This window comes from Mustela erminea, chromosome 10 (genome assembly GCF_009829155.1).
Source record: "Mustela erminea isolate mMusErm1 chromosome 10, mMusErm1.Pri, whole genome shotgun sequence".
In the NCBI taxonomy this organism is placed as follows: domain Eukaryota; kingdom Metazoa; phylum Chordata; class Mammalia; order Carnivora; family Mustelidae; genus Mustela; species Mustela erminea.
The window spans coordinates 3,667,926-3,677,180 of NC_045623.1; the positions used below are offsets into that span (position 1 = coordinate 3,667,926).

Here is a 9,255-nt window from a genome sequence, read left to right on the forward strand (position 1 = left end):
ATTATTTTTGCACCACACCCCGTGCTCCATGCAATCCGTGCCCTCTATAATACCCACCACCTGGTACCCCAACCTCCCACCCCCCGTCCCTTCAAAACCCTCAGATTGTTTTTCAGAGTCCATAGTCTCTCATGGTTCACCTCCCCTTCCAATTTCCCCCAACTCCCTTCTCCACTCTAAGTCCCCATGTCCTCCATGCTATTTGTTATGTTCCACAAATAAGTGAAACCATATGATAATTGACTCTCTCTGCTTGACTTATTTCACTCAGCATAATCTCTTCCAGTGTGAGGTGATATCTCATTGTGGTTTTGATTTGTATTTCCCTGATGCCGAGTGATATGGAGCACTTTTTCATGTGTCTGTTGGCCATCTGGATGTCTTCTTTGCAGAAATGTCTGTTCATGTCCTCTGCCCATTTCTTGATTGGATTATTTGTTCTTTGGGTGTTGAGTTTGCTAAGTTCTTTATAGATTCTGGACACTAGTCCTTTATCTGATATGTCATTTGCAAATATCTTCTCCCATTCTGTCAGTTGTCTTTTGATTTTGTTAACTGTATCCTTTGCTGTGCAAAAGCTTTTGATCTTGATGAAATCCCAATAGTTCATTTTTGCCCTTGCTTCCCTTGCCTTTGGCGTTGTTCCTAGGAAGATGTTGCTGCGGTTGAGGTCAAAGAGGTTGCTGCCTGTGTTCTCCTCAAGGATTTTGATGGATTCCTTTCGCACATTGAGGTCCTTCATCCATTTTGAGTCTATTTTTGTGTGTGGTGTAAGGAAATGGTCCAATTTCATTTTTCTGCATGTGGCTGTCCAATTTTCCCAGCACCATTTATTGAAGAGGCTGTCTTTTTTCCATTAGACATTCTTTCCTGCTTTGTCGAAGATTAGTTGACCATAGAGTTGAGGGTCTATTTCTGGGCTCTCTATTCTGTTCCATTGATGTATGTGTCTGTTTTTGTGCCAGTACCATGCTGTCTTGATGACGACAGCTTTGTAATAGAGCTTGAAGTCCGGAATTGTGATGCCACCAACGTTGGCTTTCTTTTTCAATATCCCTTTGGCTATTCGAGGTCTTTTCTGGTTCCATATAAATTTTAGAATTATTTGTTCCATTTCTTTGAAAAAGATGGATGGTACTTTGATAGGAATTGCATTAAATGTGTAGATTGCTTTAGGTAGCATAGACATTTTCACAATATTTATTCTTCCAATCCAGGAGCATGGAACATTTTTCCATTTCTTTGTGTCTTCCTCAATTTCTTTCATGAGTACTTTATAGTTTTCTGAGTATAGATTCTGTGTCTCTTTGGTTAGGTTTATTCCTAGGTATCTTATGGTTTTGGGTGCAATTGTAAATGGGATTGACTCCTTAATTTCTCTTTCTTCTGTCTTGATGTTGGTGTAGAGAAATGCAACTGATTTCTGTGCATTGATTTTATATCCTGACACTTTACTGAATTCCTGTATAAGTTCTAGCAGTTTTGGAGTGGAGTCTTTTGGGTTTTCCACATATAGTATCATATCATCTGCGAAGAGTGATAATTTGACTTCTTCTTTGCCGATTTGGATGCCTTTAATTTCCTTTTGTTGTCTGATTGCTGAGGCTAGGACCTCTAGTACTATGTTGAATAGCAGTGGTGATAATGGACATCCCTGCCGTGTTCCTGACCTTAGCGGAAAAGCTTTCAGTTTTTCTCCATTGAGAATGATATTTGCGGTGGGTTTTTCATAGATGGCTTTGATGATATTGAGGTATGTGCCCTCTATCCCTACACTTTGAAGAGTTTTGATCAGGAAGGGATGCTGTACTTTGTCAAATGCTTTTTCAGCATCTATTGAGAGTATCATATGGTTCTTGTTCTTTCTTTTATTGATGTGTTGTATCACATTGACTGATTTGCGGATGTTGAACCAACCTTGCAGCCCTGGAATAAATCCCACTTGGTCGTGGTGAATAATCTTTTTAATGTACTGTTGAATCCTATTGGCTAGTATTTTGTTGAGTATTTTCGCATCTGTGTTCATCAAGGATATCGGTCTATAGCTCTCTTTTTTGGTGGGATCCTTGTCTGGTTTTGGGATCAAGGTGATGCTGGCCTCATAAAATGAGTTTGGAAGTTTTCCTTCCATTTCTATTTTTTGGAACAGTTTCAGGAGAATAGGAATTAGTTCTTCTTTAAATGTTTGGTAGGATTCCCCCGGGAAGCCGTCTGGCCCTGGGCTTTTGTTTGTTTGGAGATTTTTAATGATTGTTTCAATCTCATTACTGGTTATGGGTCTGTTCAGGCTTTCTATTTCTTCCTGGTTCAGTTGTGGTAGTTTATATGTTTCTAGGAATGCATCCATTTCTTCCAGATTGTCAAATTTATTGGCGTAGAGTTGCTCATAGTATGTTCTTATAATAGTTTGTATTTCTTTGGTGTTAGTTGTGATCTCTCCTCTTTCATTCATGATTTTATTTATTTGGGTCCTTTCTCTTTTCTTTTTGATAAGTCGGGCCAGGGGTTTATCAATTTTATTAATTCTTTCAAAGAACCAGCTCCTAGTTTCGTTGATTTGTTCTATTGTTTTTGTGGTTTCTATTTCATTGATTTCTGCTCTGATCTTTATGATTTCTCTTCTCCTGCTGGGCTTAGGGTTTCTTTCTTGTTCTTTCTCCAGCTCCTTTAGGTGTAGGGTTAGGTTGTGTACCTAAGACCTTTCTTGTTTCTTGAGAAAGGCTTGTACCGCTATATATTTTCCTCTCAGGACTGCCTTTGTTGTGTCCCACAGATTTTGAACCATTGTATTTTCATTATCATTTGTTTCCATGATTTTTTTCAATTCTTCTTTAATTTCCTGGTTGACCCATTCATTCTTTAGAAGGATGCTGTTTAGTCTCCATGTATTTGGGTTCTTTCCAAACTTCCTTTTGTGGTTGAGTTCTAGCTTTAGAGCATTGTGGTCTGAAAATATGCAGGGAATGATCCCAATCTTTTGATACCGGTTGAGTCCTGATTTAGGACCGAGGATGTGATCTATTCTGGAGAATGTTCCATGTGCACTAGAGAAGAATGTGTATTCTGTTGCTTTGGGATGAAATATTCTGAATATATCTGTGATGTCCATCTGGTCCAGTGTGTCGTTTAAGGCCTTTATTTCCTTGCTGATCTTTTGCTTGGATGATCTGTCCATTTCAGTGAGGGGAGTGTTAAAGTCCCCTACTATTATTGTATTATTGTTGATGTGTTTCTTTGATTTTGTTATTAATTGGTTTATATAGTTGGCTGCTCCCACGTTGGGGGCATAGATATTTAAAATTGTTAAATCTTCTTGTTGGACAGACCCTTTAAGTATGATATAGTGTCCTTCCTCATCTCTTATTATAGTCTTTGGCTTAAAATCTAATTGATCTGATATAAGGATTGCCACTCCTGCTTTCTTCTGATGTCCATTAGCATGGTAAATTCTTTTCCACCCCCTCACTTTAAATCTGGAGGTGTCTTCGGGCTTAAAATGAGTTTCTTGGAGGCAACATATAGATGGGTTTTGTTTTTTTATCCATTCTGATACCCTGTGTCTTTTGACAGGGGCATTTAGCCCATTAACATTCAGGGTAACTATTGAGAGATATGAATTTAGTGCCATTGTATTGCCTGTAAGGTGACTGTTACTGTATATGGTCTCTGTTCCTTTCTGATCTACCACTTGTAGGCTCTCTCTTTGCTTAGAGGACCCCTTTCAATATTTCCTGTAGAGCTGGTTTGGTGTTTGCAAATTCTTTCAGTTGTTGTTTGTCCTGGAAGCTTTTAATCTCTCCTATTTTCAATGATAGCCTAGCTGGATATAGTATTCTTGGCTGCATGTTTTTCTCGTTTAGTGCTCTGAAAATATCATGCCAGCTCTTTCTGGCCTGCCAGGTCTCTGTGGATAAGTCAGCTGCCAATCTAATATTTTTACCATTGTATGTTACAGACTTCTTTTCCCGGGCTGCTTTCAGGATTTTCTCTTTGTCACTGAGACTTGTAAATTTTACTATTAGGTGACGGGGTGTGGGCCTATTCTTATTTATTTTGAGGGGCGTTCTCTGAACCTCCTGAATTTTGATGCTCGTTCCCTTTGCCATATTGGGGAAATTCTCCCCAATAATTCTCTCCAGTATATCTTCTGCTCCCCTCTCTCTTTCTTCTTCTTCTGGAATCCCAATTATTCTAATGTTGTTTCGTCTTATGGTGTCACTTATCTCTCAAATTCTCCCCTCATGGTCCAGTAGCTGTTTGTCCCTCTTTTGCTCAGCTTCTTTATTCTCTGTCATTTGGTCTTCTATATCACTAATTCTTTCTTCTGCCTCTTTTATCCTAGCAGTGAGAGCCTCCATTTTTTATTGCACCTCATTAATAGCTTTTTTGATTTCAACTTGGTTAGATTTTAGTTCTTTTATTTCTCCAGAAAGGGCTTTTATATCTCTCGAGAGGGTTTCTCTAATATCTTCCATGCCTTTTTCGAGCCCGGCTAGAACCTTGAGAATTGTCATTCTGAACTCTAGATCTGACATATTACCAATGTCTGTATTGATTAGGTCCCTAGCCTTCGGTACTGCCTCTTGTTCTTTTTTTTGTGTTGAATTTTTCCGTCTTGTCATTTTGTCCAGATAAGAGTATATGAAGGGGCAAGTAAAATACTAAAAGGGTGGCAACAACCCCAGGAAAAAATGCTTTAACCAAATTAGAAGAGATCCAAAATCGTGAGGGGGGAGAAAGGGGATAAAAAGAGGTTCAAAAAGGAAGAAAGAAAAAAAAAGAAAAAAGAAAAAAAAAAAAGAAAAAGAAAAGAAAAGAATTTAAAAAAAAAGGAAAACACTTAAGAAAAATGTAAAAAAGAAAAAATATATATATTAGATAAACTAGTAAAAAAATCGTTAAAAAAGAAAAAGGTAACATTTAAAAAAAAAAAAAATTTTACCCGAAGGCGAGGAAAAAAAAAAAAAAAATGAAAAAGAAAAAAATTAAATTAACTGCAAGACTAAAAAAAAATCACAGGGAAAAAGCCATGAGTTCCTTCCTTGGCTTTCTCCTCCTCTGGAATTCTGCTGTTCTCCTTGGTATTGAAACCGCACTCCTTGGTAGGTGAACTTGGTCTCGGCTGGATTTCTTGTTGATCTTCTGGGGGAGGGGCCTGTTGTAGTGATTCTCAAGTGTCTCTGCCCCAGGCGGAATTACACCGCCCTTACCCGGGGCCGGGGTGAGTAATCCGCTTGGGTTTGCTTTCAGGAGCTTTTGTTCCCTGAGCGCTTTCCGTAGAGTTCCGGAGGACGGGAATACAAATGGCGGCCTCCTTGTCTCTGGCCCGGAGGAGCCGAGAGCCCAGGGCCGCACTCCTCAGTGTGCCCTCAGAGAACAGCGCCCAGTTACTCCCGTCTGCCTGACCTCCGGCCGCGCTCCGAGCTCACCGAGCCTGCGACCAGTTCAACGTAACACCGAGCTGTGAGCTTACTGTCGGCTCTGTCTCTGTAGCCGGCTTTCCCGTTCCAATACCCGCAATGTCTGCGACACTCAGACACCCCTGATCCTTCTGTGACCCTGCGGGACCTGAGGCCACGCTGACCCCGCGTGGGCTTCGCCCCGGTTTAGCCTCTGGAGCGATGTCCCTCAGCGGAACAGACTTTTAAAAGTCCTGATTTTGTGCGCCGTTGCTCTGCCGCTTGCCGGGAGCCGGCCCCTCCCCCCGGGGTCTATCTTCCTGTCGCTTTGGATTCACTTCTCCTCCGGTCCTACCTTTCAGAAAGTGGTTGTTTTTCTGTTTCCAGAATTGCTGTTCTTCTTCTCTTCGATCTGCCGATGGATTTTCAGGTGTTTGCAATCTTTAGATAAGCTATCTAGCTGATCTCCGGCTAGCTGAAGCAGTCTCAGCCTGCTACTTCTCCGCCATCTTGACTCCTCCCCCCTAATGCTATCATTCTTAATTCATAATTTCAATACAGAGAATTTTATTCTTCCAACAAGTCATTTTGTGAAAATTTACTATGTTGGGCAGCTCACTTACTACAAAAAAATTTAGACAATAGGGAACACACTTCATGAAACTATAATTTATTCAGGAAAAAAAGAAGACATGGTCATGAAGAGCTAAAATTGGCATTCAAAGTCATCAGCAGGAGGTGAGAAAGGTGAGTGAAGTACTGTGGCAATTTGGGAGACAGATGATTTCTGGAATAAATCTCTAGAAAAACTTCCCACCAGTATCATATGAGGCCATCTTTGATCCATGGTGGCTGAGCAGTATTTGAACAAGCAGGAATGAGGAAAGCATTGGAGGCCAGGGAAAGTGGGAGCAAAGCCAGGGGCAAGATGGTGTAGGTTCTAGAGAAGTCAGTAGTTATCTTACAGATGACAAGACATTCTATTTATTGGAAATATGTGGGTGGGCTGAAGTTACAGGGTTGTTGCTGTTATTAATTTTACTTCTATTTTTTTAAAATATTTTATTTATTTATTTGACAGAGAGAGATCACAAGCAGGCAGAGAGGCAGGCAGAGAGAGAGGGAGAAGCAGGCTCCCCACTGAGCAGAAAGCCTGATGTAGGGCTCGATCCCAGGACCCCAGGATCATGACCTGAGCTGAAGGCAGAGGCTTAACCCTCTGAGCCACCCAGGCACCCCTAATTTTTCTTTTAAACAATATCACATTTCTATATGCTCCAATCTTGAGATTTCATATTCTTGCCAGGAACCTGCTATTCTGTTCTGTTGTTAATTGGGTTTTAAGATGTGCCAGGAAGATACAGGCTCTACTCAAGTGGGACAAACCAAATCACCTTTACATTCCTCCTTCTCAAAAGCTCAAAAATCACTGATGTGTCCATTGTGGTAGAAAGGGAGGAAGGAAAACATTTGTTTCCTAAGAGAACTGAAGTGGCATTGAACATGGCTTCTACTCTAGCTAGCTCCTGTTTAAGTCTTCTGTTGGTCCAGCCTCATGTGAAGTATGAGTTCCCATCAGCAGAAGCAACCCTGCACACCTCCTCCATAGCTTCAGCAGCAGCAGGTGAAACAGTTTTGCCAACCTCCACTGCAGGAACCAGGTGTCCCCAAAAGCAAGGAACCATGCCACCCCAAAGTTCCTGAGCCCTGTAACCCCAAGTTTCCTGACCCATGTCCCTCAACAGTCACTGCAGCACCAGCTCAAGCAGAAGACCAAGTGGAAGTAATGGGGTCCATAGCCAAGCAAGCCCTTGGAGAGCCAATAGCCAGATGCTGAACCTCCTCCTCTGCTTTTGCAGCTAGCATGATGTCACCCTGAGTCATAACCCCTTCTCACTTGCACCTAAAAACATGTGCTATGAAGTTTTTCTTCCCAACACTCTAAGCCCCTGAGCCTCTGATTTAGGCTGTACCTGATAAGGTCTTGGTGCCTTAGAGCCTCAGTTCCAACTGTTCAGGATTCATCTGAAAAAGTACAGGGAGGTGATAACAAGAGGATCAGCTCTGTTCTTCCCCCATTAAATGCATTTTCAATTTCATTCCTAATTATGTACAGTGGTCTGACCCAATGCCTTCCTTTCCTTTGTGAAGTAGGACCTATATACAGGTTAGTAGGACCTATATACAGGCCTCACTCAGAGGCATTTGGTCCTGATTGTTTGTGGAGGAGGGTGTGGTTTGCCCCATGAATCCTTCTTGGGCAGGCAATTGGAGGTTGTGCAGAGCCACCAAGAATTTGATGCTTTGGACCTCTAGGATTGGAGCAGGGCTCCTCTTCATCTCAGTGAGTCACATTAGGATCTTGTTTAGTACCTGTCCAAGCTGACTCTGATTTTCTGCCCCCAAATCTAGCTTCCAGATTGCTGACTTATCCAGCTAATTCCCGATCATTTCAAAGGATGTTGTTTCTCTATATATGACTATGCCTCTCATTTACTGATAACCATAATTCAAATTCTCAAATATATCCAAAGACTTGGAGCCTCCACTTGGTTATCTCAACCAATCCTCTTCCATTCACTGAGTGCCCACTCTGTTCCGGAAAGATGATGGAGATTCATGGTGCTTTCTTTGGGCATTTCCAGTCTTCTAGAGAGGTGTACTTCATTTCCTGCTTCACTAGTCACACAAACAAATTGACATACTCATGCATGGTAGTGAGAAAGTCTCCCAGAGTAACAGAAGAGCTCATCCTCTATATCTCCCAAGTGGAAGATGTTCACATCACACACGATATGATAGGAGTCATGAAGAGTGAGGACTATGAAGCCCAACATCTCATCTTCTTAGAGTATAGAAATGTCAACTGTATATTTTTATATATGTGTATATATTCATTTTTTAAAAGTATGTTTCTTTTTTATGTTATTGAAAGAAAAAGCAAATTTTCCTGCAGCAGTATGAAAAGAGACACATTTTCCTAAGAAATAATAAACAAACCATGAGCATTTGGTAGAACTCAAGCAGTTTTGCTATTTTTGATCATAATGTTTTTACCTGATTACATCTTTAAGATTATAGCATCTATTTGAAAATATTCACCCTAAAAGTCTTATGATCCTAAAAGTCTTCTTGTTTAATTGGTAGATAAAGTCTACTGCCATATTCAAGTAAATACTGCTTCCTAGTACCGGAACCAACTAACCAAACAAACAGAAAAATGTGTTTATATCATGCTATGTTTATTTGTCAGCATAGACTAACTGCTATAACAAACATCCTCCCTCCCCCAGTTGTTGCGTCTCAGCCCAGTAGAAGTTATTTCTTACATATGTCCAAATTCAGTATGGGTTGGCCAAGTCTTTGCTCCATTTAGTCATAAAGGGAGCCAGGTTCCTCCCACACGTGGCCTCATCATCATTGAGTGCCTTGCCCTTCTCTTAATTCAGGTACAAGAGCATAGAAATCACCTTGTATGGGGAGACACCTGGAATCAGTGATGATGTACATCCATTCTGTGCATAAGAAGGACTTAGGTGGGGCTTGGTCACATTGTCCTGTATATCCCACAAAGAGATATACTACAAAAAAAGGGTAGTATATCCATGTGCAGAAAAAAAATGGCTCTGGTCGACCCTTCAAGCTCTGCCACAGGCTATGCTTCTGATCCTCAAAATATCCATTTAATCCTTGTGTCTCATAAGCAGAACTTAACCCCCCAAGGAGGGGGGAAAATAAACAAAATCTAGAGTCAAAATCTCAAGTTTATGGGTGATATGAAATTCTCTCTACCATGTCTTCTTAGGGCTCTTACTGATTCAGTAAACTATGAGATAAACAGATGAACCATTTCTTC

At 40.9% G+C, this 9,255-nt stretch overlaps 1 pseudogene; it reads left to right on the plus strand.

Moving 5' to 3' along the window:
• The first annotated feature begins 6,963 nt into the window (after window positions 1–6,963).
• On the plus strand, window positions 6,964–7,236 carry LOC116567346 (annotated as a pseudogene).
• The last annotated feature ends 2,019 nt before the right edge of the window (window positions 7,237–9,255 follow it).